Here is a 12,839-nt window from a genome sequence, read left to right on the forward strand (position 1 = left end):
ACACTTCTCCTCGAACAAGTAGTGCCTCCAAATATTCAAGGCAAATACCACTACGGTAAACTCCAAATTATGGGTAGGATAGTTTCTTTCATGAGGTTTGAGCTGACGGGATGTATATGCCATAATATTTCTCTCTTACATTAGAATGCATCCCAAACCATTTAGTTATGCTTCACTAAACACGATGAAGTCCTTACCCGATCCGGTTGCGTCAAAACGAGGGATTACGTGAGGATTTCTTTAAACTTATCATAGATCTTCTAGCGCCTCTCGTTTCATACAAAAGAAACTCATTTCTAAAGTAACTTGACAATCGGTGCTGCAATATGGAGAAACCCTTGACAAAACGGTGATAATACCCTGCTAAGCCTAAGAAACTACACACCTCGGTGACATTCTTAGGCGATTCCCACTCTAACACTGCTTTAATCTTTTAAGGATCCACTCGAATTCCATCAACTGCAAGTACATGGCCCAAAAATGCCACTTCGGTCAACTAGAATTCACACTTCTCAAACTTGGCATATAACTGATGTTCCTGAAATGTCTGTAAAATAATACAGAGGTGCTAGTATGCTCCTCCTCGGACTGAGAATACATAAGAATATCGTCGATGAAAACTACCACAAACTGATCCAGATAAAGATGGGAGTCTCGTTCATCAAATCCATAAATATTTTTGGGGCATTGATGAGTCCAAAAGGCATCACAAAAAACTCGCAATGACCATACCTCGTCCTGAAGGCAGTCTGGGCAATGTCGATATCCTTGACCTTCAGCTGATAGTACCAGACCTTAAATAAATCTTGGAGAACAAACATATTCCCTTGACTTGGTCAAACAAATCATCTATCTGAGGGATAGGGCATCGATTCTTGATGGTTAACTTGTTCAGTTGTTGATAGTCGATGTACAATCTCATCAACCCATCCTTTTTTTTGACAAAAAGGATCGACATTTGCCAAGGTGAAACACTCAGTCAGATTAAACCTCTTTCAAGTAACTCTTGAATCTGGTTCTTTAACTCTTTCAACTCCATTGGTGCCATGTGATAGGGTGCGATGAACACCGAAGATGAACCTGACATAACCTCTATGTCAAACTTGACATAGTAGTCAGGCGGTAACCTCGATAACTCAAGCATCGAAACGATGACTCACATATCTACCATATGAGCCAAGAAGGCTTCGCACCCATCTTTGGGCCTTGAACATTGAAATGACTTTGGTAGTGCAACCCAAACTCCCATTGATCACCACTACTATTGTCTTATCGTTCTTGCGAAGTTTAATTCATCTTACCTTGCACCTCAAACTTGCATCGTGCTTGGTAAGCAAGTTCATGCCTAAAATCACATCGAACTCCCAAAACGGTAGATCCATCAAATTGGTTAAAAATATCTAACCCTGAAGCTCTATGGGGCAACAACGATGAACCTTGTTAACTAAAACGTCTAATCTTAGGAGACTGGACACTTTGACACCTATTCTAAATCCTCGGATGGGATATTCCTCTCTCAGATTAGGTCATAACATATATATGAGTGGGTTGAACCAGTATCTACTAATGCAGTAACTAGAATGGAGAAAATTGTAAAGATATCTGATATCACATCTACAGTATCGCACACTTCCTGGGCACGCATGTCATACTAACGCGATAGTACTCGGGGTTACTGGATGGACTCTAGTCTGATGGCAATTATGTTGTACTGCCCTGAACTAACTCTGTCACTTCTCGAGGACCCTCAGCCTTGCTGAATATATGTGATGGATCTCTGCGAAGATGCGGGGGCTGAACTCTAAGCTCAAGGATAATCTCTAACGAAGTGGTCCAAATACCGACAATTGAAGCAACCTCCAGTTGCTCGATAACACTATCCAAGTGTCTATGCCTATAAGTCACACAAAATGGATGAGACGGTGCCCACTTGAATATGTTGCGCTTGATCCAGAAGCTGACGATAAGTGCTTATGCGGGAGTTAGACCTACCCCCGCATATCGAACTCTGAGCTTCTCCTCTGGATGGCCCTGATGGCAGTCTCCCTGAACTCTAAGGGCCCTTAGCTCGATTTGCTAATGACTGAGATGGCATGGTAGTCTCTAGAGCCCTTATAATCTGTCCCACTGAGTCGCTCACCTCCTGAGATTTCTTGCATAGAATTCTCTCAACCGTTTTAGCCTGGCGGATCAGATATGTAAATACATGAGGGGGATTGGTTGCTAATTGAGTCTGAATATCCAAATGGAGGTAATCTCTAAACCTCCTACAACAGTGTACCTCAGTCTGAATAAGCTCTGGCATATACTTGCTCAACCACATAAATTTCTTCTCGTACTCGAGTACTATCCGATCACCCTAGGTCAAGTGCAAAAAATGGTTGTGTAAATCATCGGTGTGAGCCTCACCAATCTGATAAAAAGTACTCTTATGTGGGTCTCTCTAGCTCTACCACCATCTTCATGGTCTCCCACCAATCAATCGTGTCACCTTCAGAAGGGCGGCAACACACTCTAGCTTGCCCTCGAGAATGAGGTGCAACTGACGAAGCGTACTGAGTGTCTCTTGGAGCAAATAGTCTACAGAGATAGGATCGACGTCCCCAGATCCATAGAAATCGATAGTCTTATACCTCTAGAGCCTCTTGACTGGAGATTCTATGGTGATGCAGTAGGCTGAACTGGTGACACAGGTGGGGGAGGTGGCATAGCGGACATATTAGGTATGACGTAGACTATCTATTGAAGTGTCGAGGTAAAATTGTGGAAAAAAGTCACCTCGTCAACACCAGTGTCGTAAGTGCCTCATGATCCAAATCGGGGTATACTCATCCCCAAAATCTATGGCTAAGAGGGCGCGAATCTCTTCCTGGCTCTCATGGCTAGGCACGTCACTATCGACCATAATAATCTCGAAATTTGAAAGGAAAAAGAGGTTATTATCGCTATTCCAGAATCTTAAGTATTCTTGACACTCTAGGGGCATGTACTCACGTAGACACTTGCTGACTCTGACCCGCGGGTCCTAGGAACACAACTAAACTTGGACGCTCTGATACCAATAAATATAACACCCTAATCCAGTCCAACCCGAAGATCCATGGATTACGAAACCACCAAAATGGTTAACCTAAAAATTTATTTTCAAAACAGTTTATAACCATTGTTAACTTCCTAAAAAGGCTACTTTTAAGTCATTTTTCACTTAAGTTATTGTTTGTTTAAAAGCTCATTTTAGGCATTTTAGGATCATATAGTTGCATATAGTGCATTTGTGGTGGTTATGCTATTTTATTTCTTAATGGTGATGTTTGAGGGAAAGGTGCAATTTGTTTGTGGTGTGCAGGGAATAGCAAGAAAAAAGGATTCTTTGGGAAGTAATGCCGTGGCATCACACGTTGCTAAAGCATATTGAAATGCCTTTGCATTTCTAGCATAAGGACGACTGGCACTGGACAGTTGTCTCTGCACGTGAAGGATTGCTGTAACCTCCTGCCAGAGCTGCCAAAGGACCACTGCCACTTGGAGGATAAGGTTCACACCCAACATGTGATTCTAGGGGTATGAGGGGTATTTTGCACCCAACAACCTCATCATTACCCCTAGATATTTTTTTATTATATATGACACCTCATGGGGGAGAAAAAAAGGAAAAAGGGAGGATATACGATAGCAAAAATCACATTTTTATTTTCTCTTTTCCTTTCTTCTTCATTGGGATATTCCTCTATTGATAAAGCTCCAAGGAGTAGCGAGCTAGGAGCCGAAAGGAGCTAGCGAGCTAGTGGTTCACGGTGGCCGAGAGGAGACCTCCGGTGGCGCGTCAAAGGCTTCTTCTCAACTTCCCTTTTTGCTGTTATTTTGTATTTATTTGTGGGTTGTTGGAACAAATATTTTCATGAGTTTGTGTTTGGATATTTTGAACTCCACCATGAACTAACTTATTTGGTGGTGGTTGATTTAATGGTTGTTTGAACTTTATTTTTAATGGTATATTTAAGTTTATTTTGGTTCTTTATTTGCTTTGCTTATGAATGCTTCACCATCTAGGCTTGTAAGAGGCATGAAATGTCCATTTCTTAGATGAAGGTTAGGTATTCGGAAGAATCCTATACTAAAAATACTTGTAAGTATTCAGAAGAAACGCAAGATAAGATCCTCATAAGCAATGAGTTATAGTATTTTCAAGGGGCTTTGAACCGGCCTAGGAATATTATAACTTAATCTCTTAGATCTCGGAATAGGCTAGGATAGGATTTCAACGACTAAAAAGGGTGTCTTTATCAATAGGGTAGGTTGGCCAGCATCATTGAGTGAGAGCAAATGCCTTGGCATCCTATTCTGTTAGGTTCTTTAGAACACTTTTAGGAAAGCCCTGTCGAGTAAGTAAAGACCAGTTAGCTTAAATATACTTGAGAAATAAGTTTAGCAACCGTAGATCGATCCCTACCATTCATTCTCTTGGAAACTTGTCACGTGAGGATTATTTTCTTTTCATTTTATCTTTATTTACTGTTTTTACCATTTTTCATTGCCTTGACATTTCACCATACTCAACATCAAACATCCATCATTTCCATTGCATTTCCATTTGCTACACCATTAGACCATCACTACATATCCACCAGCATACACATTTACATTGCTGTGACATTTGTATATATCAAAACTAACTATACTTAGATAGAATAGTGCATTGCTTTGGTTAGACTTTTGTAATTTTACCCAATCCCTGTGGAGACGATACTCACTCATCATTATATTACTTGAGCGATTGTGTATACTTGCACATTATTTGCGTATATTTTTTAGTACTCACAACACGTGAACAACCATGAATATAAATAACGTTTACAAAATACAAGAGTTCCCCAAATACATACAACACAACTATATAGTTTAAGAACAAAATAGAGTTATGACTCAAATACACAAGGTCCATATAAAATACATGCCCTCTACAAATACTCAAGACATACTCTGTAAATCGTCTGGTCTGGAACGGTCGAATGCGATAGGCTTCCTCAACGATCATGTATTAACCTGTGCACGGAAACCAACGTCAAGAATATAACTATGCAATACTACATGCATTAATCATATGAACATGCCGGTGTGGAAAGTCATAAACATGCAAAGCATATATCAAACATGAGATAGGCCAAGTGGTATGGTCGGAGGAATTTACGTGCATCTCGGACAACACACTAGTCTATCTAGAACATGATAGCTTCGGGGTAAGAACCATAATTTACGTGTATTAGAACTTATAACCCTTAGTCTACCTCGAATCCTCGAGAGGTCGGGGTGAGGTTTGGAATTTACGTACGCCGGAAGCTCACATCCCATACCTAGTAGAGCATATGGTACGCTTTCAAAATTTATATGCATCAGAATTCATATCGGTACGACCCAAAATTTACGTGCATTGGATGTGTATCATCAAATATATGGATACTTACAAACAAGGACGAGCGTCATAATGCTAGAGTAACTTGGGTGTCCAAACTGTTTCCCGAGTGTCATACAAGACCAATCTTATGTCATCCTATCTCGCTTGATTTTTAGGTGAGAATTTAGAAGTCTTAATTGTTTTCACTTGTATTGAATACTTTTAGTTTGTACGAACTCAAACCACCTCGGCTCGTACACCCAAATTAATTACCCAAAATTGTCCAAAAACCATCATGGGTATCGATACTGGGCCATTAGTATCAATACTCACCCCTTGGATCGATACCAAAATCAGATTTGATATTTTGAAAAATACTTGGGTATCAGTACTCCTATAAGGAGTATCAATACTCTACCTTGGGTATCGATATTCCCCTGAGTATCGATATCAAATTTAGCTTTGATGTTTTCAAAAATACCTCAATATTGGTACTGACCCTCTAAGTATCAATACTGGACCCCGATTATCGATACTCCTTGAAGGGGATAACTTGCCTTATTTTTGCCTTTACACGAAGAACAATATCGATATTGTTCTTCCAATACTGATACTGACGGACTGGAATACTCTGTTTTCAGCAGAAAAAAGCCTCTAAATCTCACTCGAACACTCCCCTAAGACTAACAAAGCTTATTAAATGTCTTAGAGGTTAAAAGTCATCATCTTTCATGTTGGCAAAGAACAAATACAAATCTTGCCTTTGAAATTACTCTAACATGCTTCATGAACTAAACAAACCATAAATACACATACAATGAACTACACGTGGTATGGACAAGTCAGAATTATGTTACCTTGAAGTTAGGTGACTGAAAAAAGTTTTCAAGTCACCCAAGAACCAACTTCTCCTTACCTCTAGCCTTTGAGCTATCTCCTTGCTATTGCACTAATCAAAACAAGTTTAATGATTTGTTAGCTCATTTTAAGCCTTGGAAAGAAACTAAAACGTTTTCTTATCACTCAAAACTCATAAAACGAACCAGAACATAGGATTTCATAAACCCCTATTACAATCCGTTTTTGGTTAACTTGCTCAAACCTTACAAAAGAGGCTCAAACGAAAGTTTAGGAGATGATGATTGTAGTTCTTAGCTTGGAAGCTCAAGAGGATGCTTGGAATTTTTAAAGTTTCCTACATTAACTTGGTTCTTGGGGAGGAAGGAAGACAAAGAGAAGAGAGAGAGAAGATAAGTTTTTAGGAGACAAAGAAATATTCAGACATAGATCATCCCAAATTAATGGGAATCAACTTTGTTTCAAATAAATGGGTAAATTACTCACCTAGTCCCTCCACATCTTGGTCCATATTAAAAACACCCTTTTTAATACTTGTTGGGCTCATCCCAAGCCCAAATCAAATGCTACTTGGGTCAAAAGCTTCATGGGTTAGGGGAAAATATTCTAAGGTCCAAATCGACCCGAAACTCTTAACTCAAAATTCGGGGCGTTACAAACGGTCATTTCTAAACCAACTCCATAGTTAGGTGGTCATTCAAGTAGTTTACCCTATATGTATGTATGAATGTATGTATATATAGGGTAAACTACGTATTTAGTACCTAAACTATTATTTTTTGTCCATTTTAGTACCTAAACTTTCAAATTTTTCAAAATTATATCTAACATTTAGTTTTTATTTCATTTTAGTATCCCATCGTTAAAAACTTAATGCATTTAGTACCTAAATTATTAGTTTTGGTTTGTTTTAGTACCTAAACTTTTAGTTTTTTTCCAAAACTCAATACTAAATTTTGACAAAGGTACTAAAATGAAAAAAATAAACTTTGTATAATTTTGAAAAAAATAAAAGTTAGGCATTAAACGGATAAAAACTAATAGTTTAGATATTAAATGTGTGTGTGTATATATAGGGATGGGCATGGGTCGGGTTTTTGGTCCACCCGACCCGACCTGACATTAATGAATCCTCCACCCGAGATCGACCCGAACTCGATCCGATATAGAACTTAAAAACCCGACCCGACCTGAAATAATAAAAACAGTGACTTAATTGAAAAAAATAATATAAAGAGGGGTATTATTGTAATTATTCTAAATATATAAGATAAAATTATAAAAAAATCGAGTCAGGTCAATATTTGTCACCCTAAACCTGAACCCGACCCGAACATCATATTTAAAAATAATTCGATCGGATCGGGTCGGAACCCGTCGGGTATTAGTCCTATGCCCATCTCTATGTATATATATACGGCTGACATTTTCCATATTTGATTCAGAGAGTTGAGCAGTTAAAAGAGCACATCATCTAATAATGACATCAAAAATTCTAGTTCAAGCTTATAGATGGGTAGTTCTGCGGTGCGGCGCCTAAAAAACGGCTAATATGCGGTGACCGGTTAAACAAGTGACCGGTTAAAATTTAGACGGTTATGTTATATTATTTAACCGGAAATATTATCAAGTACAATAACATATTAGGTAAACGCTTATAATGTAATAGATAGCACTTATAATAAAATAGGTATTTAACGGGAAATATTATCAAGTATAATAACATATTAGGTAGCGCTTATATAATGTAATAGGTAGCGCTTATATTGACCTATTTTATAAGTAAATCGGTATATTTATACCGGTAACATTGCAAATTTACCTATTACATTATAATTATCGGTTTCGATTTCATAAAGTGTCGAAACTTTTATAAAAGTATCGACACTTTATGCTTGCACCTCGTTGGGCATTAATATTTCATTCTGGACAAAATATCGACACAAACTAAAAAAGTCGATACATGATTTAGACCTATTCTCTCATAAAACCGGTATAATTATACCGGTTTCATTGACCATTTACCTATTACATTATACTTATGGGTTTTCGATGTTTTAGGGATCGATATTTTTTTAATAAATGTATCGACACTTTTTAAGGGTACACCTTTTTTGGCATTCATTCTAGACCGCAAGTATCGACACTTTATGCTTGCACCTCGTTGGTTTTAATATTTCATTCTGGACAAAAATATCGACACAAACTAAAAAGTGTCGATACATGATTTAGACCTATTCTCTCATAAAACTGGTATAATTATACCGGTTTCATTGAACATTATACTTATGGGTTTTGATGTTTTAGGGATTGATACTTTTTTAATAAATGTATCGACACTTTAAGGGTACACCTTTTTGGCATTCATTCTAGACCGTAAGTATCGACACAACTTTAACAAGTGTCGATACTATATGTTGACTATTTTAGCATAAAATCGGTATTTATATCGGTTACATTGTAAATTTACCTAATACATTATAATTATTGGTTTCGATGTTTTCGGGATGATACTTTTAATAAGTGTCGATACTTTATGTTGACCTAATATATTATGCGTGCACCTCGTTTGGGTCGATACTTGTTACATTGTTAATTTACTTATTACATTATAATTATTGGTTTTGATGTTTTATGGGTCGATACTTGTAGTTATTGTACATACCTAAATATGTACTGTGAATTTAATGTTGTACCCCCTTTAACTACCACTACCAATACCACATCCTATTGAAAGCAGCACGACTGAAACATGTTCAAAATGAACCTTGCTTACATCCATCAACCTGGACCACTGAACTTGCACAACAAAATTTTTGCCATGGATAATACTGATGTAGACAATGTTAAGCCATAAGAATGAATGTTGATGAATCTGACAGATTGGTTGGTCAGCTCTTCTGTTCACGTGATCAAGCTTGGTACTTTTACAAGGGATTCATGGAAATGGGTTTAGTGCACGTAAGGGAACAACGGCTTGACGTGGAAGGGAATGTGAAGACACAAGAATTTTGTTGTTCCAAAGAAGGGTTTCGAGTATCAAAAGTCAATACTGTTGATCGTCAACGTGCTCATACGCCAGTCACAAGAACAGGATGTAAGGCTAGAGTCATAGTTACAGCAACAAATACAAATGATCAGTGGGTTATAAGTAAGTCTGATCAGAAACATAATCATGCATTGTGCACACCTGCTATGACACCATTTATGCATTCTAATAGAGGTGTAAGTAAGACTGATATCGATGAGGCAACAACATTGAAAGAGGTCGGTGTTGGCACGTCACAAGTAATGAACTACTTAACATAGCAGGCAGGGGGCTATCATAATGTTGGATTTACACATAAAGACCTCTACAATGCACTTTAAAGAGGTAAAGCAAAGAAAATCGTCGATGGGGATGTGAATGCACTTATTGCCTACTTTGATTATAAGAAACATGATGATCCCGGGTTTTTTATGACATACTCGGTAGACGAATCGGGGGCATTGTATAATCTTATTTGGTCAGATTCTACATCGAGATCGGATTACACATGCTTCGGTGATGTAATTGCGTTCGACACAACGTACAAAGATAATTTGTATGGTCGACCAATTATGCCTATTGTTGGTGTCAATCATCACCATAACACAATTGTGTTTGCCACTGCCATAATCGCTGATGAGACGTCTCAATCTTTCGAGTGGGTGCTACAGAATTTTTTAGAAGCCATGATGAATAAATCACCTATTTTAGTTGTCACCGATGGGGATAGGGCAATGCAGAGGGCTATCAAATCTGTTATCCCTTATGCTAAGCACAGATTATGTTCTTGGCATCTTTCTCGCAATGCACAAGCTAACATTGGTGACCCAAAGTTTACAGCAACATTCTCAAAATGCATGGCTTCCTGGTGGACAATCTAGGAATTTGATATTCAATGGCGTTCGGTTGTTTCAGAATTCAACGTCCAAAAGCATCCATGGGTGATTGAGAAGGGAAATACACGACACTTATGGGCACAAGCATCTAACCGGTCATTTCTTTGCCAATATTCATCAACACAAAGGTGCGAGTCTATGAATGCTTCACTAGCTATTGCACTGAAACACAAGAAGACATATTTAGATGTTGTTCGTGCAATTGAAGATGAAATTAGTAGAATGCGTATGAACGAGTTGAAAGCGGATTACTTAAGTTCCCATACGAAGCCCTTCCAGATCACAAAACTGGTCGACCTTGAAAGCCATGCAGTTGCGATTTTTACCCGCGAATCTTTTCGTGTGTTCCAAGATGAACTTATACGGGAGACATTGTACTGGATTGAGGCAGAGATTAAGTCCTTATCAGATGAATGTCAACATTATATTTTGTCAAAGTACGCAGAAAAAAATAGGAAATTTGAAATTAGTTTTGATTCTCGTACGAAAACTCTAATTTGCTCCTGCAAAAAATTCGAGACCGTTGGACTTCCGTGTCGCCATCAACTTCACATTTTGAAGCACTTGGACTACACATATTTGCCCGAAACTTTGATTCAAAGTAGGTGGACTAATGATGCGAAGGCTTCTGCACCCAGTTATGTTGATTTGAATGTGTCTCCAGAAGTGATGCAAATGGAAAGGTTCGCTGCTCTATGTTCAACGTCAAGTAGGTAATGCTACATTGCATCAAAGACAGACGAGTCTTTCAAAACCGCAAGAGATGAGATGAAAAAACTAATAGAAGAATTAGAAAACTCGTTTGGTTTGAATGATTCAGTCAACCAGAGCATTGTAGTAAACAACGTTCGCGACCCTCAACGAAAACAACGCAAGCGAAAAGAAGTGCCGAAGAACAAGGTCGAGAAGGAAATTAGGCGATGTGGGTACTGGAACGGTGAGGGACATAACAAACTAACATGTCCTCAAGTCAAGCTCAGTTTGAGTACAAGCACACAGCCTACATCAACTGATTTTTTCGAAGACGGAATGGAATGACAACGATCCATATATCGTAAGTATCAACATGACTCCTATTGTGTATAAGAAACATGTACATATAAATATTTTGAATGAAGGAAGAAAAATCGCGTTACTTAAAATTAGCGACACAATATTAGAAAGTGTCGATATAGGTTATAGACCTATTCGCTCATAAAACCGTATATATACCGGTATATTACAAAATTATCTATTATAATTGGGTTCGATGTGTAATGTCGACACCTTTTGACAAGGTATCGACACATTTTTCTTCCATTCTGGACATAAAATACCGACACAATATTAAAAAGTGTCGATATAGGTTGTAGACCTATTCGCTCATAAAACCGGTATATTTATACCGTATATTACAAAATTATCTATTACATTATAATTCTGGGTTCCGATGTGTAAATGTCGACACTTTTTGACAAGGTCGACACATTTTTCTTCCATTCTGGACATAAAGTACCGACACAATTAAAAAGTGTCGATATAGGTTGTAGACCTATTCGCTCATAAAATCGGTATATTTATACCGGTTATATTAAAATTATCTATTACATTATAATTCTGGTTCCGATGTGTAAATGTCGACACTTTTTGATAAGGTATCGACACATTTTTCTTCCATTCTGGACATAAAGTACCGACACAATATTAAAAAGTGTCGATATAGGTTGTGTCGATATAGGTTGTAGACCTATTCGCTCATAAAACCGGTATATTTATACCGATTATATTACAAAATTATCTATTACATTAAGTTATGGGTTCCGATGTTTTTTCAATCGACACTTTTTGAAAAGGTATCGACACATTTTTCTTCCATTCTGGACATAAAGTACCGACACAATATTAAAAAGTGTGAAAACTTTGTTGTGGATATCATGAAAACAATGATATAGTAATGTGTTTCGATACATTTGCAAGCAGATGTAAAATACATTAATAACTAGTATTGATATTCAACAATCCTCAAATGTATATGTATACAGAGAAGCAAATATGGAATTAATGAAAATATACACACAATATAATCACACCAAATATACATACACAAGAATGTTCAAATAATGTACCAATAAACGAAATTAATCCGATGAAAAGGGGTTATTTCTAACGAAGTCCGGAACATTATAGGCCTTCAACAAATTTTCCAAATACTCTCGTATTTTCCGCCTTTTTCTGAGGACATACATAAATAATTTCAATATCAAACTAATGAGGTGCAATTTTACTAACAATAACTAAATCCGATAAGCATGAATAAATTTGTGTCATACCTAGAGCATTGTCGTTCGAATGGGAAGCAGCATCAAAGGTATGTGGACATATGTAATTGTATTTCTATATAAACACATAGTTGTTAAAATAATCAATGTCTGAACACCTGTTCAACTGGAAAAACATATTGCTAAATGCAACTTACCGGATTATAAATCATTTTTTCCGCTGAATCATCGACCAAAAGTATATTAGCTCGTTAAAATCTGACACGCGTTCCAAACATCATTGAGATCTTTACAGTAGGTAACAGTATCGTATGTTTTGCATTTTGCTTGATCCTGTTCACAAACAGTCGAACATAAATATGTAGGAATCATAGACAACGAAAAGTCAGCAAACTGTAATTACATTC

This window comes from Hibiscus syriacus, unplaced genomic scaffold (genome assembly GCF_006381635.1).
Source record: "Hibiscus syriacus cultivar Baekdansim isolate YM2019G1 unplaced genomic scaffold, ASM638163v2 tig00001644_pilon, whole genome shotgun sequence".
NCBI lineage: Eukaryota > Viridiplantae > Streptophyta > Magnoliopsida > Malvales > Malvaceae > Hibiscus > Hibiscus syriacus.